This window comes from Maniola hyperantus, chromosome 6 (assembly GCF_902806685.2).
Source record: "Maniola hyperantus chromosome 6, iAphHyp1.2, whole genome shotgun sequence".
NCBI lineage: Eukaryota > Metazoa > Arthropoda > Insecta > Lepidoptera > Nymphalidae > Maniola > Maniola hyperantus.
In genome coordinates this window covers 8910479-8934967 of record NC_048541.1, presented here as the reverse complement: position 1 = coordinate 8934967, position 24489 = coordinate 8910479, and the positions used below count along the sequence as shown (strand labels likewise).

At 36.3% G+C, this 24489-nt stretch overlaps 1 protein-coding gene across 1 annotated transcript in view; it reads right to left on the bottom strand.

The window, feature by feature from the left end:
- Nucleotides 1–23099, bottom strand: part of LOC117983196 (chondroadherin) — a 45924-nt gene extending 22825 nt beyond the window's left edge. The window contains exon 1 of the mRNA XM_034969677.2: nt 22862–23099. The gene's annotated coding sequence lies outside the window, so the exon portion shown is untranslated. The remainder of the gene's footprint in view (nt 1–22861) is intronic.
- Between the last annotated feature and the right edge of the window lie 1390 nt (nt 23100–24489).

The following is a 24489-nucleotide window of genomic DNA, read 5'->3' as shown; positions in this document are numbered from 1 at the left end:
TTATATTTTCTTGATACAAAGTGGAATAAAAACTAAAATCTTTCTTCTAAAATAACTCAGTTAAGTGAAGCTTTTTACAATGAGAGCTTTGTCTTTGTGTCGTAAACTAGACTGAATTCAAATTGGCCGGTAATACACGTCAGGTTTTTTCATCCGGTCCGGTCCGGTCCGGCTACCTGAAGAATGCCTTCAGGAGCCATACATTTGTTTGAACGTACTACAATACACGTTCGGTCCGGTAACCTGATCGCTCATCCGAGCCGGAAGCTGCCGTCGAGCATTTCAGGTTTTATTGCTGATCCGTTTGCCGGGCATCATCTAGTTGGTAATAAATAATACCCAATGGTCTCATAAGGGTATTAAACAAAAATATTTTCTGATAGTTACCATCTAAATAGTTCATTCATTTTCAAAATAATCTCAGAAAATTATTAAACCCTAATATTATTAAGATCCAATATAAAATACAAAATATCACCTTCCTATCATGTTATAATGTACGCAGGCAGTTGCCAAAAATCTAAAATGTGTTTACAGTAGACGGCTAGAATTTCCCAGAGAAGCGAGTACTTTTCCCCGAAGCACTATATTACGCAAACAGCCTTACCAACGAGACGCAAGTCGCAAACTTTAAAGCCAAGCTGCGGCTAAATTGCTAAGAGGATTTACTTATTGTATACCATTGTCGTCAACCGATAGCTTGTAAGGTTATAGGGGATCTCCTTCTGTCGATTACTTTCTGCCGCGTACTGTACACCTAGTAGGTACTATAGAACTGCCAACGCTGCGAGCGAGCTCCCGGAGCGAGGTCGGAATTCCAACACCTTGGGACCCCCATATCTATATACCCCCGATATCTATCGGTTCTTGGAACCATTTATATGTCCCGCTAAATGCCACTTCCGCTACACAGCCCGTTGGGATACAAGTATTATGTCAGTTACTGTGGTTCTTTAACGGATCACCTCCTCGTTCGCAGAGTTACAATACATAAAATATTTTTCACTTCTCATACTCGTAAAGTTTTTCTTTATGCTGGCTGTAAGTGGACTGAAACTGCTTTTGATGCTCTTGTGTATAAAGTGTTCATAGGTAAACAAGAATCTATCCGATAATACATGGATAACAGAAAAAAAATTGTAAGTAGGTATGTAATTTCTATAGTGCCAGTAACTTGTTCCATAAAAAAATGCGCTTAAGGTGAGGTCATTATAAACAATTTTGTAAAGAGGTTGTATAGGTCTCCCGACCTTACCATTTACCAACCTCATTACAAATTTTTAGAATTTCACTTTAAAGGAGACGTTTCGAGAATGTATGGACCTGGGGATACGTCTTGTAAAGTATACTTACTGAAAAATAGGTAAGATATCTTACGTAGCGTTTCAAAATAACATTTTCTTTGAAATGTGTTTGTTTACCGGTACAAAAACAAGAATTTACGCATGTAAATTGCAACATCGAATAAAATCCATCAAGGCGGTAAGGCCAACGGGCCAACGTAAGGTGTCATTCATTCCGTCAAATGACGTTTGTTTAGTATGTCGGTACTTCTTATCATAAATCATAATATTATTGTTTCATTTCCTCGCAATCGAAGTGAAAAGCAGAGTGTATAACTCCGTCATAAACCCCATTTTATCCTTGCCCTCGCCACGTCTCGGATAAAATGGCTTGTTTTATACCCTTGTTGTACAATCTACTATTCTACAGTTTGCCGTGAATACTCTAGGGCCCAAAGTTCTTAATATTATTTACATAAAAATACCTACTGCTTATCTGACGCCTCAATTAACTCCCCTCACCCATCAATTTGTCATACCTATCTAACGGTGGTTGTCGAATTAATCATAGCAATTCAATCAATTATACGGCATCCATAGAGTAGCGGGTAACTTTAATTGGTTTCCGCTGTGTGCGATCAATCATAGAGAGGTAAACATTTGAACTAACCATGTAAACAACTCTCGCCCTACAGAAAGTCTGAGTAAGATCATTACATACTTTTACGATAGATTGATATGGTGATGGGCACGGACGGCCGAATTGTTATTAACACGTTTTTATTTTTCGTCGCGTATAGACAGAGAGCCAGCGAGTGCCAGACCTTTGTTATTTATAAAAGCTGAAAGTTTCTCTGCGTATTGGCCCTAACACTGCGAGAAACGTTTGTTTTGTTTGGATCATGGTGGATCGTTGTTGTAACTTGTACCACATTTTAAAATTAGATCGCTAAGCTACTTCATCGTTTACGAAACACGTAGGATTTAGGAACATACATAATGTATATAGGCACAATACATATTTAAATTTCACACTCTGGCAGGCCACTGTTTATTCTACTGCCGCTTGAGTCTATTTTGTTCCAAATTAAATTTTGAGCGGAAAAAATTTGAATGATTGATTTAACGTTATTCACGAATTTAAACGTGATATTTATGAAATAGTAGATGATACCCGCGACTTCGTTCGCCTGGATTTAGGTTTTTAAAATCCCGTGACAACTTTTCGTTTTTCCGGGATAAAAACAGCCATATGTCGTTACCCGAGATGCTAGCTATCTCTGTACCAAATTTCAAGTAAATCGGTTAAACGGATGGGCCGTGAAAAGCTAGCAGACAGACAGACAGAGTTTTGTAAGTATGGAAGTATGGATAGCGTGGAATGCAATATAATTATTTTATTGCCGTGACTTGATGAATTAACGGGGATTATATTATGTAGTATCATAAAATATATGTTGTACAAAATACAAAATATTAATCTTTATAATATAGGCGGTGTTATTCATGCCACTTCATGCTACCACGCACACCTTAATCATTCTGTACCTAGGTATTTCGTATTATAAACTTAGCACAGTATAATAATATAAGTAGGTAGGTAATACGAGTATTCGGGATAGTGTGAGATTTGGAAACTTAGCAAAGTTTCGTCGAATTGTTTATTAAACCGCTTTGTAATTTATAACTCTAGTTTTAGCTAGTAGACCGCGTAGACCTTCTCTAAAATTAGTTTACAGTGAATTTTAACACTTGTGCATAAGCAATTTGTATTTCTCCCACTTACTCGGAATTTGCTACTTTACTGAAGAAAGAATTTCACTACAGAGTACTGTTACTGTCTTTACTGACCGCACGCGAGCAATTTCCAAGAGGACTGTAATGGAAATTGCTGGACAGTTTCATACTGATGACGAGGTTCTTTATGGTGTAGACTAAAATAAATTAAGTTTTTTTAGGTACACGGTTTTATTATTATTCTGACTTATAACTACCTTTTAATGTTTGTTTTTATTTTGAATACTTTTTTTAATACATTTCTTTATTTTTATTTTTTAAACTTTAATAGAAAATATAAATTTATATAATTACCTACTATATAAATCATGCCCGCGTGAAATGTTGCCCAAAAATACTGGCTGCGCGCCCTTTAATCGCGGTGAAATGTAACAATAATCTTATTAATACATATTTTTATCATCATTTTATTTTTATTTTTTAATGTTTTTTTTGTCTCATTTTTTTTAATTCATTTATTTTATTTACACAAGCTTAAGCAATTAAATATTAAAATTACAAATCGAAAATATCATCTTTACCACCATAACGAGGCAGGGTGCCCAGAACGCTGGCTGCATTACATTGTTGGATGGCCAGACTAATATTATGTTGCCAGCCCTCCTTATAATTATTTTTTAAGTTTTTATTTCATTTTTTTAATATTTTTACTCTTACCTACTAATTATTTTGTAATTTTTATAATTATTTTGGTTTTTTTACTAGTAGATATTTTATTCATTAATCTTTTATTGTTTCCTCACAAATAGGAGAAAATTACTACACAAGTCAAGAAATAGAGATTATCAACCTCGTTTAGTTTAAAAGAACTCGGCTGGCGCCCCGTCCTTTCAAAATCACTTTAAAAGAAGTCCTCGGCTTCACCTTGGGCTTCTAATAATACTCAGCCAGTAATTGCTTCATTTCTAGCCTAATCTGTAATGTATATCTACCTATTTATAGATATTACTTAGATGAGAAAGATTTTTGGGATAAGATGAGAAAAAATATTTAATTTAATTTATTTATTTTATGGAAACAAATAGTTACAATTACATAAATAGTTAGAAAATTATAAAACACTTAAACCTTTAGGTTGTCCAGTCTCCAATGAAAAATTAATACTTATTATAAAATTATTTTTCTTAAATGCTGAAAATGTTTGCAACGGACTTTACAAGACAAGTAATAATATAGTAGGTAGGTATTTTATAGCAGGAATATTTTTTTAATAACTATCCTCGTCACCATTTCTCTTACAACAGCTCAGTGTTGGTGCTTCAGAGTAAACAATAGACAAAGGGGAACAACATTGTCTCTCATCTTCAATTTTCCGGGAGCGAAACATAATAATATCCCGTGGTGTCGGGGGACAGGAAACCAGTTGCTTCAATGTTATTTTAAAAAGTTTAAACTGTCCGGAGCATTATAATGTTGTGGTTTTATGGTTGAGTACTCATACTGTCTAAGAAGAAGTACGAGTTTGAAAATAAATTATAAACTGCATGAACTTAATGCCTTAGCCAATCCATCTGAACCATAAAATTAATTATTTGCACAGAGTAGGTCGGTAACTATGTTTTTCCAGATAGTTTTAAAAATTTACTGGGTAAGTATTAAATTTACATATATATAATCTAGATTATGCCCCGCAACTTAAGGCGGAATTCATTTTTTTTAATCCCGTGGGAACTACTTGATTTTCCGGGATACAATTTATATCCTATATCTCCAGGATGTTAGTCTATAAGCTATTTGTATACCAATCTGTTCGATTTTCCGAAACGTAAGCTATCTCTGTACTAAATGTTTTAAACTCGGTTAAATAGATCATTACTTGAAACCTAAAATCAAGTTTTTGTATGCATACTATAGGTACAGGATGGATATGTCAATAGACGATTAATTTCTTAATGAAAAGCCAAGTATTCACCAGCAATAAAACTTGCAGGAGTCAGCTGACATTGTCAAACTCATGTCATGTCAATGTATAAAGAGAGAATATCGTTAGGTAGATAGGTACATAGGTTCCTACCCATTCCTACCTACTGATATTCTAAGCCTTGCTGAATAAAATGTGATAAAATACTTTAAATAAAACATAGCTTGTAATAAGTAGTTAGATACAAATGTGATTTAATCATTTGGAAGCTAAATACCTACAAAAATCCTTATCTATAGAAGGTTATCTACCATTTCTCTCGCTACATTCTAAGACGACCGTTCCAAAGCACCATTGTAATGGAAACGCATACCTACCGTCTTTCTTGTCATGAAAGCTCAGGTTTAAGAGCTTTAAAGCCCCTAATTTATTGCTACTTGGGGTAAAGGGAAAAACTCTGTGTGAACATAAGTAGGTACAAAACTTTTACAAAATATTTAATTAGTACTGGCTTTTCGACTTCATCCGCGTGAATTAAGGTTTTTTATAGTCATACTAGCTTATGCTCGCGATTAATTCGTCCGCGTGGACTATTCAAATTTCAACCCCCTATTTTACCTCCTTACGGGTTGAATTTTCAATAGATTAGAATACTTTTTTGTTCGGAATTCAGAGTAGGTACCCTATGTCCTTCTCCAGGTCTACTAAGGTCTAATTTTTCTCTATTCGTAAAATCGCTGGATTAACTAAAAAGCTTTAAACGGTCAAACACTTGTATACTATTGGCCTATACTTAAGTACCTACCTAAAGTTTTTAATTGTAAAAAAGATTCTAAAGTACCTAGGTAAGTACAGGACCTACCTACTTCATATAATATATTGTTACTGAAGTTTTAACTCGGTCAAAGTTTTTTACAATTCTTTAAAAAAGTTAAGAAAGAGAAACATTAACTAATTCCAAGTAAGGAAGATGAGTATAAATGTTTGCCTTCTTATAAGAAACATTTAGGAAATTATTTTGTTCTTGACAAGAAAATTACATGGCACAAATTTCAAATAGGTAGGTACTTACCTACCTACGAACTGTTATTATGTAGGTATATTAATTAATTATTATTATATAAGTACTTTATATAAGTATGATTAAAGACGTCTTTCATCATCATGTTCCGAGAATTGATTGACAGGTACCTAAGTATATAATATCAAGTTATACAAGTAAATATGCAGGTAAAATACGAATAAATTAATGAACATTTCACACCTGTAAGTTATATTGCTGGATGCTAAGGTGCAAGTATACGAAAAGAATTATTAGTAGACCGTATTAATCCTTGTCATCACTTATTTTATGGTGGGTACTATTAGGTATTATCGAAATTTTTAATTTTAATATTCATATTTTCTTACCCAAAACCCATCGTTTCGCGTTTCTTGCTTATAATAAATTTTTGCCCCTTAGGTAGGTCCTCCAAGATAAACGAGGTGGTATTCGGTGACACGCGTAATCTTATACACGACACCCGTAAGATTACCGGCCTGACAACCTATATCTTATTACCATACGCATTCACTCTTTGCATGTTATTATTACAAGAAGCTGAAAAAACTATATCGTAGATATCTGGAATGTCCATTCAAATAAGCTGACGTGATACCTAGCAGTCCAATCCAATCCATTAATCTGTAAGTATGCGCCAATAAACACGGTCTTCGGCCTAACTCATCCACCCACTTCCCGCCACCTTCTTCAGGTCATCATTCCAGCAGGTATAAGGAGGTTATAGGAGATCATCCAACACTGCGCTTTATTAATCAATTAAAATTTTATCAAAGTGTTTTGATTAATAAATAATTATCTAGTTATCATACTGATTGCCCCTATTCATAAAGAACGCTTCATGATTTTTTTAAAATTTTTTCCTTGGCTTAAAAAGATAATAATATAGCAATCTAGGTAGGTATATCTTCGAACGGTAGAGTCTAAGTCATAAAATATTTTTATATCTAAATCATGGTAGGTATTGATGTTTTTATTGTACCGCTTCACTATATCCCACCTCAAACCATGTACTTGACTACAATCTCATCTTAGTATGTATTAAAATGGAATATGAAACAGTGTATTATACTGAAAGATTGAATAGAACGGAAGACGTACAGATTCATAACCCTAATAGGTTCTATACGGCAGCCAGCAACGTACCTACCGGAACACTTCTTGGCTAAGTATAAGGTTTTTCACAAAGCTTCTTCCAAATAGCAACTAGGTACAGTACGTATATTTATATTATATGAACAATACAATCAGAGGTCGGGGGTTCGATCCCGGGCACGCACCTCTAACTTTTCGGAGTTATGTGCGTTTTTAAGTAATTAAAATATCACTTGCTTTAACGGTGAAGGAAAACATCGTTAGGAAACCTGCATGCCTGAGAGTTCTCCATAATGTGCTCAAAGGTGTGTGAAGTCTGCCAATCCGCACTTGGCCAGCGTGGTAGACTATGGCCAAAACCATTCTTACTCAGAGAGGAGACCCGTTCTCTGTAGTGAGCCGGCGATGGGTTGATCATGATGATGATGATGACAATCTCCAGTTCGCTTTTGCCGAAAAATGATACACCACTGAACTTGAATAAAGACAACTAGCTAAATGCTATTTCGTCAGTCAACAAAAAATGTTTACGCCTGTCGGTATTCAATTTCATTTATTAAAGTCAACAGCCACAGTTAGAACGGAAAATTTAATAACAAAATTTCTTTATTTCAACTTTGGCAAACACGTGCAATCTTTATATTAGGTTAGTTTGAAATAATATCAAAAGTACCTACTCGCAAACTTGGCATCGGCGAGTATCTTCGTTGCTCACAGTTTAGACTGCATTTGGATAGATACAAAAGTTTACTCTTCTGAAAGTATTTGCCTTTCCATAGGAAAGCTTTTAATATACCTACTTAACTAGAATATTAGATTAGTGATATAGATAGGTATAGTATATATTTCTCACAACGAACATCCATACATTACGAGAGCGAAAAAAATCTTTCCCAGGATGTTAAAAATTTGATAATTTTAGGTTCAGTTTTCTACGTTTATCCAAATTATGAACTTTTACACCCAGTGAACCTAACAGTGAACAGAGTAAACATTCAAGAATAACTAACATACAGCGATCGCACATTTGGTTGCATGTTACATAATACATGGCACATAATATTGTAGTTGAGATAATAACTCTTATACGCGCTTACACGGACAGTAGTTGTACACTGTTACAAGTTATTATTACAAGTAAGTATACGCGTATGTGGCTTTAAAGTTCGTAGTGTTTACGTGCACCGTATCGCTGACGAATCCTCCCAAGTGAGCTTGTTTCGCATGACGACCTTCCAATTATTATAATAATATGTCTACAGAAAAGCTTTTAAGTAAAACATTCTCTAATTTTATTATACCGCGGAACTCACCGAGAATCTTCCAAGCTAACATAGAAAAGACGCGTCAAAGTGCCTTTGAATTAAAACTGAAACGGTTCATGGAAAAAAGATTTTTTATTCACTTTGAACATACTTCAAAATCTTAAACTAGATATATTATATATGGCTCTACATTAAACTCGAGTCTGTTACAGTTTTATTATTTTACCTCGGAGAGTTATAAAGAGGTTTTCCAACTTTATTCTTTTATTGAAAAAGTCCGTACAATTTATCATTTTGAAGAGAATTTGTGTAAAGCATTAATAAGAACAATAGAATGTAATATTGACATCAGAAATAGCTGCTATCAAAGTCTAACTTACCTACACAGTACTTAGATAGAAACATACTAAATACTTTTTAAATTACTTAGTCACGCGCTTGTCATAATGTCACAAATTCAATATCATTTTAATCGTAACTGAGGAAATCTAGACTCTTCGACAAAAAGGATATTGTTTAATTAAACTCAGGTATTTCGCACATAACAGATGATCCCGTTTTGCGTTTCAACACAATACTGCTTCACATAGGTAATGTCGCATACAATAAGCTCTACAGCAGTCAATCTATAGGCAGCTAACTTTACAAGTAAAGTAACGATACCTAAGCGTCGGCGTAAATTCTACGTAACGTAAATCTGTTATTTATTATGTACTGGTAAAAGTCATAAATCATTAAAGTAGCTCCGGTGTCACATTTTTAATAATCAGGGAATAATTGCATGCGGACTATGCAAACGCGTGACAGCGGTGAAAAGATCTCAGAAATAAAGATAACGGTAGAAACTAGAAAGCCCCTGTGAAACTGCAGTGACACGAAAATAGCGACATCTAATAACGTTGCCCGCGACGCTTAAATAATTCCCAGCAAATATCGCCGCTCCTCCTCTCCTCGTATTACGGATGGCCGCCGTCCGTCGCCGACTTCCCCTGATTAGCATTCTGCACTTGCCGTTTCAAGCTCTATTCTAGTAACAATCTCCTAAGGCTTGCTGAAAGAACCGACTTTCTATACTTAAACTATCGCTTTATTAGTCTTCGTCCGCGTGTGATTAGGTTTTCATAGATCCTTTGGAATTTCTCAAAATCGCTTTTTAGTGAATGTCTACAGATAAAACTTATACTTGCAAAATCGTCTTACAGATAAAAACCTAGATCCACGCGAACGAAGTCCCGGACATCACCTAGTTTTCTTATAATTTTGTAAAAAGAAAAATTGAAAACTTTTTCCTTATAATGAAATCTGTCAGTCTTTTTTTTTACTTTTATATTTTAAAAACCAAATCCCTAATCAGTGGGACTGCCCACTGTCGTGATTATTAATTAGAATTTTATAACTTTCACAAACTTTCCAAGTGAAGCAAAAATGATGAAACTGTTTTGTTTGAATTTTTATATTAGAACCTCTTCATTGTGACGAGCTAAACATTAATTAATAAGCTACCCTACTGTTTTACTTTGATACATTTTAGGGTCAATTTGATATTCTCAAAACAAAAAAGAACGGGCGCGCGCCGCGCTTAGTCACACCCCTTGTTGCGCCACGCCTTCATTATGTCAAAGTAAATAAAACTTATAAAATAAAAAAATAAAAATTTACTCTTGTAGTGTTTTACCTACACAACAAGGAAATTTCTAAACAATTTTAAATATATATCAAAAATTGCGGAGTGCTCTGACCGCTAAGCTACGGTTCGCTTGCTGCCAGTGACGAAATTTGTGATAGGTATGTTCACTCAGTACTGAAGCGACTGTTAATGCCATCTAGTAGCGAAACTTTGCAGCTATCGAAACTACTTTCAAAGGTCCATATTACAATGCAGCTCTTTGAACGAGAAATGACATTTTCTTTTTTACTAGTTGTATTTTATATTTTTTAAGGAAAGGACACGTCGCCACAAAAGAGGGCCCGTGAACGAGCCCTCTTTTGTGGCGACACGACGTGTTAAAACTTAAATTAATTTTTAAATATGTGTTTGTTTTTACGATTATATGTTTTATTACGAGTTTTCCTTCACCCTATCATTGAAAATATCCAATTACAATTACGATCGTAAACATCCATTTATTTTGAAGAAGTATTAATTAAATATAACCTCAATATCAGCAACATAAAAATAAGATTTCTTTATAACCAGGGTGAATAAATGAAAATCATTTGCAGAATATGGTAAGGTAATTATTTGTCTACAAAATAAAATTAAAACCATGGTGACATAACAATTATATTTTTATGAAAATGGGCAATCTCCCTAAATAATTTTAAATAGGTACATATCAAAAATTGCAGGCAGGATTCGAATCCGCGTCTCCTGGTATCGCCCCCGCGCTCTGATCGCTAAGCTACGGTTGGCTTGCTGCCAGTGACAAAATTTGTGATATGTATAAAAAACCAAATATATCATTTCTCGTTCAAAGAGCTGCATTGTAATATTATGTGCCTTTGAAAGTAGTTTCGATAGCTGCAAAGTATCGCTACTAGATGGCATTAACAGTTGCTTCAGTACTGAGTGAACATACATATCACAAATTTCGTCATGTAAGTCAACTAATGTACCTTATGCTACTCTTATGTGTATCAGCGATTCGGATTTCGGAATGCAGATAGTTAACAGTACCTACTGAGAAATGCCGGCAAAAAACTCGATATACTTAGTTGAAGTTTTATCAAGAAAGGACACCACGCCTCAACAGCTATCTTCTTCTGTAGTTTTGTGGGCATTGAACATTTGAAGTCTGAACTGAATAAAGTGGGATTAACGCTTGCAGTATTATTGTAAAAAAACATTAAACCTTTTTCACACCCCAGTTTACGAGAAGAAACTACAAAGTACCTATAGTACGCGACAGGACGAGAGGGAATCGGGGTATGAAGCAGAGAAACGCCCCGCATACCCGCATGTCACCCGCGCTATCCCGCACCGGGTTAACGCGGGGGCAGTGTGAGGTGGCGGGTGCTATTCCGATTGCCATCTCGACCTGTCGCGTACTAGGTATATGTACGAACTAAGAATAATATAATAAGAGTAAAATTGAATAAAAGGAGTCTGGCTCTGCGAAGAGGCTAATAATGTTACTCGAGGTGCTAATATAATTCACGTTGGATATCGCCTCGCATTCCTGATGGCCATCCGTCCCTTTCGTCGCTTAATTTGTATTCCCGTCTCACCGCTGTAAGCTCTATGTCCTTGTAACAATACCTCGTACAAAATAAAAGCTCCGCACGTACGCTCACTGAAAGGTGGACTTCCTGGAATTACGTCAGCAGATTTTTCTCCATATCGGATTTAATGTTGAGCAAAACTGTATTCACTTTTTAAAAGCTCGATTTGAAGAACAACTTTAGATTGTTGTCTACCTGACTGTATTATGTAGGTACTTATCTGTACTATCTACCTTTAGTTTTAAAGAGAAAAGGGGGATTTTTTTAATGTACCTACTTAAGAATTAAAAAAAAAATTAAATTAAAATTTCTTTAAGCCGCAAGACGAATTATAATTTCACAACGGAATCTACAAAAATTAGGTAATTTATATTTAATACTAAAATACCCGACTGCTAATAAATAGTAACCGGTAACTGTAAAAAAAACAAGCTTTGCCTTCTATAAAATGGAAATTGATAAGGTCATTAACACAAATACCTACTACTAGAAAATGTATGGTATCAGGTATCAGTGACACTCGCGCCGTCAAGACGACATTATCATATTTTGTGTCTTTTTGTGTTTGTGTTTTATATCACTGCCGTTCCAATTAGATATAAAATAAAAATAAAAAAATAATACATATTATATACATTACAGGTCAAACACATAACCCTCCCCATTGGGCTTCGGCGCAGTCGGGTGAAAAGAGGATCCCGAAAAGAGTTCCTATATTTATAAATCCCTGCGAAGCCGAGGCGACTCCACCTGTTAAAACTAAAATCGAATAAAACCAGTTTTGTTCTAAAAGAGTAGGTAATCATGTTACCCGAGTTGCGAACATAGTTCACGACGGATATCGCTGCACCTCGCATTACTAATGACCGATCATAGTTCGTATTCTGATCGCGTGGCGTCCCTAGAGTCTAGACTCCTATGCTCTTAATGTTACCTGATACCTACAAAATAAAATCTCCGCACGCACGCTTGCTGAAAGGCAGTCGGAACTCATGTAGCAGATTGTTCTCCAATTTTTCATTCAAGTCTGATGACATATCTAGTAATCTTAGTAATAAATCATCAAATCAATCAAATTTAAAAGCGTATTCATATTCTAAACGCGGCTCTGGACTTTATGCTCTTGTTTACCTGTTACTTATGCCTGGTACCTACTAAAATAAATCACTGCACGTACGCTCGCTAAAAAGCTCACGTCTGAACTCACAATGATTCAAATTACAAACTTTTTTATCTTTATTAAGATGTTCGAGTAGTATCATCAGCAAGTATACATTTTTTCTTCGGGGATGTCGTTGGCTTAGAAAGGAAGCTTGAAAAAAATGCAAGTTCGTAGTGCCAATAATGTTATCTAAGACGCTAATACAATTTACAACGAACAATTCTTCGTAGCTTTCGTATTCCGATCTCAATGCTTAGCCTGTAAGCTCAATGTTCTTACAACAATACCCCGTACAAAATACAAGTCCCGCACGTACATATGCTGAAAGGTGGACTGACGTTAGCAAGGTTTTACTTCGCGTTTGAAACTATTTCTTTGCTAAAATAAAAAATACCAGTTTGAAAGGAGATGAATCCATTCGTTCCATAGTCCATACAACATTGGGCACGTGTTTATCAGGGTTCAGCAGGGTTAAAACATATTATGTTATTTTATAAATTTTATTTTTTTCAATAAACGAATCAAACCAATAACAATGTCATAAAACCTTATTTTAAAATATTTGTATTTTATTTACCTGATACCGCATTTCCCAATCAAACATGCTATTAAGTAGCTATACATAAAATACAAACATCTGGGCTAAAGATTTAAAACCCCGTGAGGCATCTTTGAGTTTCCATGAAACTTTTTCAGGGATGCCCGCCTCTAGGCTCAGTAAAGTTAGCAATTCACTTGCTCGTAATTCCATACGTTTCTATAATAAGCTTCCAGAAGACATAATATTGGAGATGTCTCTCAACAAGTTCAAAGTTTTCATAAAACGTAAACTAATTGAAAAATCTTATTACAATGTAAAGGATTATTTAAATGATAAGCAAGCTTGGGAGTGCGTTGCTTAACGACTTTGTGATAGTTCTAATAAGTTTCAATAATTTTGTAAAGTGGTGATAATAAAAAGAATACCCGGCTGAGTTTGTTGTGGGCTCTTCTCAGACCTGGGCGCGTTTGGAACCCTCGTAGCTTTAGTTTTAAGTTTGCGTAATAATTATCACCACTATATCTTACAAATCTAACACCATACCAGACCATCAATATGAGTAATTTATTACCTATTTTGAATAAATCATTTGACTTTGACTTGACTTTTACCTTCCTGCGTAAGCACCTACTGCTCCTAATTGTTGATATTTAGGGATCGCTTGCTCATCGGTGAACAAAAATTTCAAGAACAGTCCTTGCCAGCTACCACGAAACAATTATTTGGGCACGTCTTTTCCAACAGCGGCGGCGGAGGTTAACTCCATTGGTACCTAAGCGTCTAGTTTTGCATGAAAATCCTATAGGTGTAGGTATTAAGTTTGGGTCCACATTAGGTCGGTCATAATCAAAATATGTGATGTAATGCCGATTTGAAACCGTATCTGATACGTTCTCCTGTATCTTTTGCGCCCTAATTACGAATTTTTATAGGTGATCGTAATCGCCAAAATAATCTTAACCACCTAACCTGACCTATATCCAAATTCCAGCCTAATTTAAATGACTCTATATTCAAACACAATTATTTATTTTAAATAGCGTTGTATGTTTAGCTTCAACTTGAAATAAAGCTGGACTAATTTCAACGGAGAAAAGCGAGGATGGAGCGTTGTTACAACTTCATTAACGATAGAAAGCAGAGTTGTTGTCTTTTATCCCTAACAATAACTAATTGCGAGACTCGGAACAGTATTCATTGCCGCGTTTGTTTTATCTATTCCAGAATATCAAGAAGATCCGTTTCATTTTGTGACATTATTAATATTCTGTAAAACTAAAGTCGCTAATTATTACATTTTTTTAATCTCCTTTATCAAGAGCTGAGTGAGTGAGCACTAGCGTGACTATGTGGCTCTCGTAGGTCTACATACTGACTATACAAACACATAAAACTACTTACTTAGTTGCTAATTAAGTACTTCTACGACTTGTTCAATGAAAACTTGAATTGGAGTCTCGATAGCTCAACGGTTAGAGGAGCGGACAGAGATCCGAAAGGTCGCCGCCCGGTTTAAACCCCACCCGTTGCACTATTGTCGTACCTACTCCTAGTAAAAGCTTAACGCTTAGTTAGAGGGCAAAGGGGAATATTAGTCAGCATAATAAACTTGGCTAATATTCTTTTTAAAAAAATCTAGGTACTTAGATATATTCGTCCGTATTTCCCCTACTTAGTAAAAGTAATTGTAATGTTCGTGTTCGCAGCGAAATTTATTCACCGTAGATTTAAAAACCTATAAAATGTAACGTAAATCATTTACGATTGACCACCCAGCGCATTTACGCTATCCCCAAAAATGCCTTTTAGTGTTCCGGAAAAAACTTACGTAAGTATAAAGCAAGTAGGTACACATGATACTTATCTCAGTTCCCATTTGTGAATCTATCCTTTATTATTTGAAATATACTTAGGGTAAAAACGTTAGATTGAAATAATTAGGGTGTCCACTGTCCTATTAATTATCATTATTTTAAGTAAAAGATTACGATACGATGTAGGTACAATAAATTTTTAGGTAAGTTCTTAACTTTTTAGTCTATCATCAATTTAATTTGAGACAGAAATCCATAACCTTTAAAGTGAATTTTATACTGATTGCTCTTGTCACAGGTGCATATATAGATCTCCAGCTCAAATAAAAAAAATTGTTTTGATTTTTGATCTGTCTTTAACTTATGAGTTACGTCTTCTCATAGTCAATTCCTGAAATCAATGCTTGGTGATAAAAGCCTTTAACCAGCATGTCGTTCCCGTTCTCACGTATGGCGTTAAAACGAGGATACTGACTAAGCGGCCCCATCCACAAATTCAAAGTCGGTCAGAGATCTATGGAGAGGGCTATATTATTGAGGAGTAAAATTTGAAATGAAAAAAAAACCATAGGAAAACCAAGGTCACTGACATAGTCCAATCGCTTTTAATACGGGCGATGGCCGTCGAAGACGAAAATTCCTAGGGTGGAAACCGCTTACAAGGCGTAATGTAATGCGCCCTACAGCACCACGCACCAAAGATGTAAGAAAGGTGGCAGGAAGTGGCTGGATGATGAGGTAATATGAGGACCGGCGGGGTGATTACGTAAAATACGATTACAAAAGCAGTAGCAATGCGACAGTTCATTTCTTCTTCTTCTTATTTTGCTTTGTGGCCATTCCTGTCTCTCTCTAGCAGCAATGATCGCGAGATTTACGCCTGACGCAAGCCTAGCGAGATACGTAATCACCCCGGCCGGTCAGGTGGCGCTCATTAGAGAAATTGTATGGTTTATATTTACACAGGTTGACGATGATTGCTCTAAATTAGATAGAGTAGGTGCCAAAAATTATCACGAAAAGAAAGGTTTGATAACGCTGCTACAGAAAATTCTATAGACTGACTTTAATAGAAATCTTCAAGCATAAATTTAACTTATGAGAACAAACAATCTACAGATGTAAGTAAGTCTAATTAAATTAGTACACGAAACATAGCGGGCTTTATTTTAACAATGGAATAAAATATACCTATAGTAGAAATTCGTTCGACATAATTTACCAACAAAACATCATTTCGAGCAAATAGAACACTAACGGAGCCTAGTTAAATACCTACTGGTCAAAAGAAATGATAAATAGGTCCCAAAGATTTAGTCGGGTCTAAGATTAAGATTTTAATTTTGTATCATACTAGATGATGCCCTTGCGTACTTTTGAGATGAAATTGAAATGAAGTTGTCGCCCGTTGGGTCCCCGGGTCGGGAGGCGCACGCACTTTGTCGGTGCGCCTCGGACGTGCGGTGTGGGGACCTCGTGAGCGGGGTCCCCGGTGGAGGGTCCGCCTCGGCGGATGACGCCGGCTGGGTCGCTGTGATTTGCTTCGGTGTTCCCGTGACCCAGTCACCAGGCGAAGCGCAGGAGCGCCGCTGGGTTTTAGTGGGTATTCCGGTCGCCTCACGGCCGGCGAGTCCCACATACCTTCCCTCCAGTTGGTTGGCTGGCTGGTTAGCTGGCTGGCTTTCAGGAGGGGGGGATGCGCAAACGCATTTCCCAGCGTAAAAAAAGGTTAGTATACCTGTATCGGGTAGTATATTTTAATGGTTTTGAATCAATTGGACTTCTAGAAATCTTCAAGATTTTACTAATGGAAAACTCTTTTTTGGAAAATATGGTTTCCTTGAGAATAAAAAAATCGTTTGTTTTTTGTTAGGCAGAATGTAGCGGTATAAAGACTCAATCTTCGGCATTATGTGGGCTGTTTCGGTAATTTATAAGCAAAATATAGTACGGAGTGACGTAACACTTTATCGCATCACATTTTCATAAAACGCCCGTAGCCATCATTTATCAGGTGTTGTATTCCGTTGGGTAAAACATTTTACCAAGCATTTATTTGCTGCGCTTGCAGAGATTTACATGTGAACGGTACCCCATTAATCGAATGCTTAATCCTACGAGTAGAACATATTATACACCTATTGCAATATGTATTAATACAAATCGTAAAAAAATCCTATTTAATTTAAATGCTGAGAATATTCGCTCTCTCGTTGTATCGGGATAGGATAATTTTAAACAATCCCGTTGTAAGTAATGCTCAAGCTTTTTGTATGCGTAAACATTGACTCAATTCAATAGACTTTTTATCTAAATATATATAAAAGGAAAAGGTGACTGACTGACTGACTGACTGACTGACTGAATGATCTATCAACGCACAGCTCAAACCCCTGGCCGGATCGGGCTGAAATTTTGCATGCAGATAGCTATTATGACGTAGGCATCCTCTAAGAAAGGATTTTTAAAAATTCAACCCCTGATGGGGTGAAATAGGGGTTCGAAATTTGTGTAGTACACGCGGACGAAGTCGTGGGAATAAGCTAGTTTAGTAATAAAAGAAAAATTACAAGAGAATACCAATTAATATCGTGCGTGTATTTTATTTATTTATTTACTCTGACCACATTCCCATATCTTACTAATCTAACAAATTACACAAGAAAAACCAACAAATGTCCTCTATTTCGCTTTGTACACCTAAATTATGGGGTACATTACTACTAAATGGAGCTTTAAGATAGAAAAACACAAAGAGGTTTTCACAACACACTTATTTAAGTAGGTATAGTACGCGACAGGTCAAGAAGATAATCGGGGAGGAAGCGCCCCGTACAGCCCCCGCGCTCTCTCAGTGCGGGCGAGCGCGGGTGACGTGCGGGTGTATGGGCGTCCTCCCGCCTCATACCCCGTTTGCCATTGAAGATATACGTCTTTAAGTAAGTACCTATAAAGTAAATATCATTTTGAGAACTAAATAAGAATAATAATTATATATATACTATATATAAATACTATAGGCTAGAAGCATTCCCGCAGGATATACCTCATATAGGCTTCCAGTTAAAGTAAACTACCTGTTATTATTAGGCCCGTAAGGAACTGAATTAAAAAAACCGACCAAGTGCGAGTCAGACTCGCGCGCCGGGGGTTCCGGACTACAGTCGTATTTTTTCGACATTTTGCACAAGAAATCAAACACTATTATGCGTAAAAATAAAAATAAATACTTTTTAGAATGTACAGATTAAGCCCTTTCATAATAATATGATACCACACTTAGTATCTGGTATCTTACTTTGAAAATTAAAAATACTAATTATTTTGTTGATATTGTCGTATCACAGCATTGTTAGTTCTACCTATACCTTCCTTTTTATCATATCCAATAATTTGTCATGTTACGTCTAGGAATATGTTGATTTCGAATTTTGCTATCTTGTATTTTATTGTTCGCTAAATGTTCGCCAACGTAACCTCCCTACTCATGCAACGAAAATACTATTAGCCTATTGTTTGACAGAAAGACATAAAGGCAATATTTGCCCGCTTAGAGCACGTTCAAGTGGAAATCCATTGAATGGAAGATGTGAAAATATGCGAGAGGTTTTAGTAGGTGTTTATACGTATTTGCCCTGATAATATTAGGTATCTTATACAGGGTGACTTCGGACCATTCCTTAAAAGGGACTACTCTAGGGGTTATTTGAAAGCCACTAAGCCAAGTACCCTAGTCAACTAAGTAGGGTACAAACTACTGATTTCCGAATTACGGTTGTTTTAAGATTTTTTTGAAATATTCTGACTTGTGAGGTTCATTGAACTACAAGTCACCTGTATAATATCGTAAGGAGCAAATCTGAAGTCAAGGCAACTAAAACCGGCCAAGTGCGAGTCAGACGTTCCGTACTACAGTCGTATTTTTTCAACATTTTGCACGATAATTCAAAAACTATGATGCATAAAAATAAATAAAAATCCGTTTTAGAATGTACAGGTGAAGACCTTTCATATGATACCCCACTTAATATATCTTCTTCGAAAATTGAAAATACTAATTATTAGTTCATGACCACAATTTAATTTTTTTTGTGTGATGTAACCACAAATTCACGGTTTTCAGATTTTTTCCCCCAATATCAGCTCAGCTATAAGACCTACCTACCCGCCAAATTTCATGATTCTAGGTCAACGGGAAGTAGGTACCCTGTAGGTTTCTTGACAGACCGACAGACAGACAGACAGACAACAAAGTGATCCTATAAGGGTTCTGTTTTTCCTTTTGAGGTACGGAACCCTAAAAAACAGCTTCTTTTATAATTATATAGGTATAAATCACCATAAGACAGATCTTATTTCACATAATTAGGCAACTTAAAAGAACCACTATACCAATTTTCAGCTTTTATTACACATTTTTAATGTGGGTACCTTTAGACTCGTTTGTTGTATTTTTTGTTTGAATGAAATAAAATTTCAACAAGTATATTTAGAAAAACTCAATTATCTGTGAAACTCCATATGCATAACGAATGCTGAATACGAGTTAGCTAGCTGGAAAATAAAAATGTTGCAGTAGATACCTCGGCAAATTAAATATAATACTTATCTAATAGTAGTAGGTACACAGTTGATTGGTGATTATTTTTCATAAAACACATTTAAGTAGATAAATATTTTAAACTAAATTACGTACCTAGCTTACTTTCGTATATTTGGTAATAAAACATAGGTAGATATGTGAACTCCAACTGCAAGGGTAGCTGAGGTATCTACTGCTGCCCCTGTAGCAGGTCCTATTCCTGTACCACTAGACACGAGGGCAGGGAATCGTTCAATGGTAAATTTATAATAATATAGGTAGGTAAAGTAAATCTATTAAGTAGGTACTTTACAGAGTCAATAAGCATATTTTGTAGTAACACGAACAAATAGGTAATTGCTAGATCGAAAGCATTACAATTATTTAAAGATGTAAAATTATACGCCTTCAACTCTTAAACGAAAGGAATTTTCCTTTTATGAAGGATTTTCATTTTCAGTTAGTCATAGCTTCTAAAAATGAAAATTTGAGCAACATTTTAAAGAGACAATTACGAGGAAGAAAAGTAAGGGTGGGCGGCGCATAAGTCATTGTCAGAACCTGCGGCCGTCGACACTTTCTGTTATTTTTTTGTTTTTTTGTGGCTCATGCGATTTTATGCTGTATAAAATATAAACCTAGTAATTTTTTTGTGCTTCACATTTTTTTAACTAAGTAAGTATATTGAAATACCTACGTTCGAAAGATCGATCTGTCAAACGCGAATCGGACCCACAGACGAAAAGTTCCGTACCATCGTGCAAGTTCTTATAGCGGCAATAGAAATACACGTTCTGTCAAAGTTTCAAATATCTATCTATTACGGTTCACGAGATACAGCCCACTGACAGACAGGCAGATAGACGGACAGCGGAGCCTTAGTAACAGCACAGTTTTACGATATTATCGTACCACAGTTTTACGAAAGTACTTATCGTAAAACTCTGGTAGGGTCCCGTTAGCACTCTACGTACGTAACCCAAAAAATAAATAGTGGAATCCTGCTACAGCGTGGACACGGTCTACGGAGGAGGCATTATCGGTGCCACGTTTATGCTACGCCGCCGCCACCTCTAACCTCTTACCATTCCTATAAGTATTAACTATGCCTTCGTCATTGTCATTATTTAGTTGCCAACGTTCTTTGTTATTTTTTGGTTTAAATTAAACATTTATATCTATAAAATATCTTTAAGAAATAAAACAATGAGGGACATTTTCGTTAGAACGGTTTTTCAATTAACTTTGTAATTGCTATATCTGGGCTTAATTAGTTCGACTGTAATATAACTTCTACCAGCTGTAAAAACAGCGAAGGAAAAAAGATGACATGAAAACAGTATGAAAATATGAAATGTACGGTCTATTCTATTTCTAGCTTTCAGTATTCGTGGAAAAGAAATTTTAGAAATGAATTCATTGTAAAATAAGGTGCGCATACCTACTAAACATTTAATAATAGGAATATTTAATTGTGATTCCCCGAACCTGGATGCTGATCCTGATTATTTTTAGGGTTCTGTACCCGAAAAGGAAAAACGGAACCTTATAGGATCACGTTGTTGTCTGTCTGTTTGTCTCAGGGCACATAGTTCGGAGAACTGATTTACGTTGGGGTTCCAAGGTGCTAGAATGGTGAGCTCGCACCGGAAAGACGACGAGTTGACGACTCTCCACTAGGTGGACAGAGGATAGTGACAAATATATTTTTTATTCCATTAGAAGTTAGCCATTAACTACGATCTCACCTGGTAATAAGTGATGATGCCGTCTAAGGTGGTAGCGGATTAACTTGGATGGGATATGATATTTTTTTTAAACCATATCCCTTATCGGTCTCTACACAGCATCGTACAGAAACGCGTAATCGCTTGGCGGCACGACTTTGCCGGTAGACTGGTAACTAGCCAAGCCTCCCACCAGACCGAATCAGGGGCAATTTCGAAATTATACACTCCCAAATTGTCCCTGCCGGGAATCGAACCTGGAACCTCCCACTTACAGTACCCGGCAGGAAATATTGTATATCAACCTTTAGAAAGGGATAGCGGTTTCGTAGGGTAGGTATTGTCTCTGACATTGAGACCAACAAAACCTCACATACGTATGAGTGACAGATGAGACATCGCTCTACGAAGCCGAAAGCCGAAGCCGAAGCTCTCTTTCTAAATTTCGACGTGCAATATTTTTTTCCGGCTACTGTATACGAAAGACCACATGCGTCCATCACTACGCCAGGAAGGCCGTCGAATTATATGATAATTTCTAGGCCGTGGATTCAGTACAGGTACTTGCACATTTATTAAGTGCACATCAGCACATTCTTAGTCACAACTAGAGACAGCTGTACATTGGTACGCCAACACTAACATGGTGCTTGCCACGTGTGTTCGGCATTTTATATCAGTAACTGTCACGAAATAATGCTAACCTAACACAGACCAAAAACCATGCTCTTATCCAGGATATGTCAATCCGCACAGGGTCAGCGTGACAGACAGACGGCCTAAATCGTTCTCATTTTCAGAGGAGACCCGTTCTCAGTAATGGACTGGCAAAGATTTCATCATGATGATGATCTAAGACGACAAAAAAAAAAGCTTGCTTACCTTTTTTAAAACCTTACAAGATAAAAAAATGTCCACAACTTGGTCTTCTATAATGTCTATCAACTCTATACTACATAGGTACTTGCTGTCTCTGTAGATATCTATAGTCATCTTACTCACGTAGATTATACGGTATCTTAGTTTTGTTTACAGCCGAAACTATTACCTGCCTAATCATCAACAAAGGTTCACTGGAAGTTAAACTGTTGTCGTATCAGTTTTCCCTGGACTTCATGGTTCCAAACCTCCCACCAATGAGACACTAAAAGTTATACTGGTATAGTTGGTACGCAACAGGTCGAGGTGGCAATTGGGGTATGAGGCGGGCAGACGCCTGGCACACCCGCATGTCACCCGTGCGCACCAGGTTAGCGTGGGGACTGTGCGGGTGTGCGAGGCGTTCCATCTCAGATTGCCATCTTGACCTGTCGCAGACTATAGATATCTACATATCAGTACCAACTCAATTAAATAATATTCTTAAAATCTGTTCATTAAAAGACATCATTAAAGTTTTTAAAAACAGTAAGTTTCACTTGAAAATATTATGAAAGACATTAGCAAACGTACCGAAACTTTGTATCCCTTAGGTATAGAATTTCTTTCACAAAACGTGTAGCCATTCGACAAACATAGTACATTTTAATTTAATTCCATAACAGGGTTCACTTTAAAAGTTTAGGATTATCACTTGTACACAGTTAGCAGTTTTAAGCGTGTGATGATAACATTACGCGGAAGTCTGGACTGAAACCGCGCGTCGTACTTGTTAATAGCAGAAACGAATCGTAGCTCGTGCTGCCGTAGCACGTCGTAGACTGACGAGACTGCTACGCTGAGCTATGGCTACGCTGAAAACTCCCGTTCGCGCAAACGCAACACTTCTCTGCCTTGATGCTCATAAGGACGAGTGCAAACACTACTCAAGGCTGTGTGGAACAAAGTACGTCGTACTCATATTGTGTGAAACAATCCGCCCTCACACGTTAATTTGATGTTTAAGGAAGGTTTAAGGAAATAAATCAAATGTTAACTACCTAATTGATTGTAAAATTTAGATTGATTGTCGAACCACATTTGGTAGGCACTGATTTATTAATACCAAGACATTTACTCCTTTTTAACTTCCTATTATTATTTATAATTAATGACATTAATATTACTGTAAATGTTCAACGCAACCGAATTTCAGCCACAGGCTGAACACACAACGGCCAATCTCAACCGAAACTAGCCATTCTACGCTGTAGCTGGACATAATAACTATTATAGGTAGTAAGTTACGTAAGCGGCAGCCAGAAGGATTGTTGCAGGAAACGAAGATGTAATTTTCTTACTTTAATTCTAAGATCCTTACATTTTAACCTTTTTTTTAACACTGGGAAATGCGTTTACGCATCCCCCCCTCCTGGAAGCCAGCCAGCTAACCAGCCAGCCAACCAACTGGAGGGAAGATCGTAAGGTACGGTGGGACACGCGGCAGCAGTGACGATTTTTTTGCCTGTACCTAATCGCTGTATTGTCAGCGACATCGCGATCGTCGCTATTTTGTTTGTTATCACCATAATTTATTGTCATCATCATCATCATCATTATTTGTCTACCACCTACTGGACGAGACTAATAATTCATTATTCAATTTCAATTCAGTAAGTACAACAAACCTTGTGGAGGTTTAAACATCCCGACTAAACGTCATGATTTCAAATAAAAACCATCTCTATTCTCTATGTAAAACCGCACTCAAAGTGGTCTATCCAGAGACGTGCTACCTAAACATGATTGTGCACTTCAGATTTAATTGCCTGCAAAAATAAATTCTGTTGCATTAGCATAAAGTCCAATTTCTAATACATTTATGCTAAGCGGAAAAGCGAGCCGAGCGAAAAGTCGCAATTTGGAGTGTCTCCCTGTCTAATGCATTGCAAGCATAAAAAAATATTTTCTATGGTACGAATTATGATGTAGCTCACAAAGTTCTTAAAAATGTAATAACGTTAGACTAATTAGTTATAAGCAATTTTGTATTTTTAGAATAATATTTAGTTATAAGCAATTTTGTATTTTTAGAATTTGTAAATTTTTGAAAGGCCTTAAAGGACTGTTATCCAGGGCCTTAAAATAAATTTAAAAAAAAAGGAGACAGGCAGGAAATCATTCCATAGAGTAGCGTTGCCAGAATGTTACTTTTGTAACAT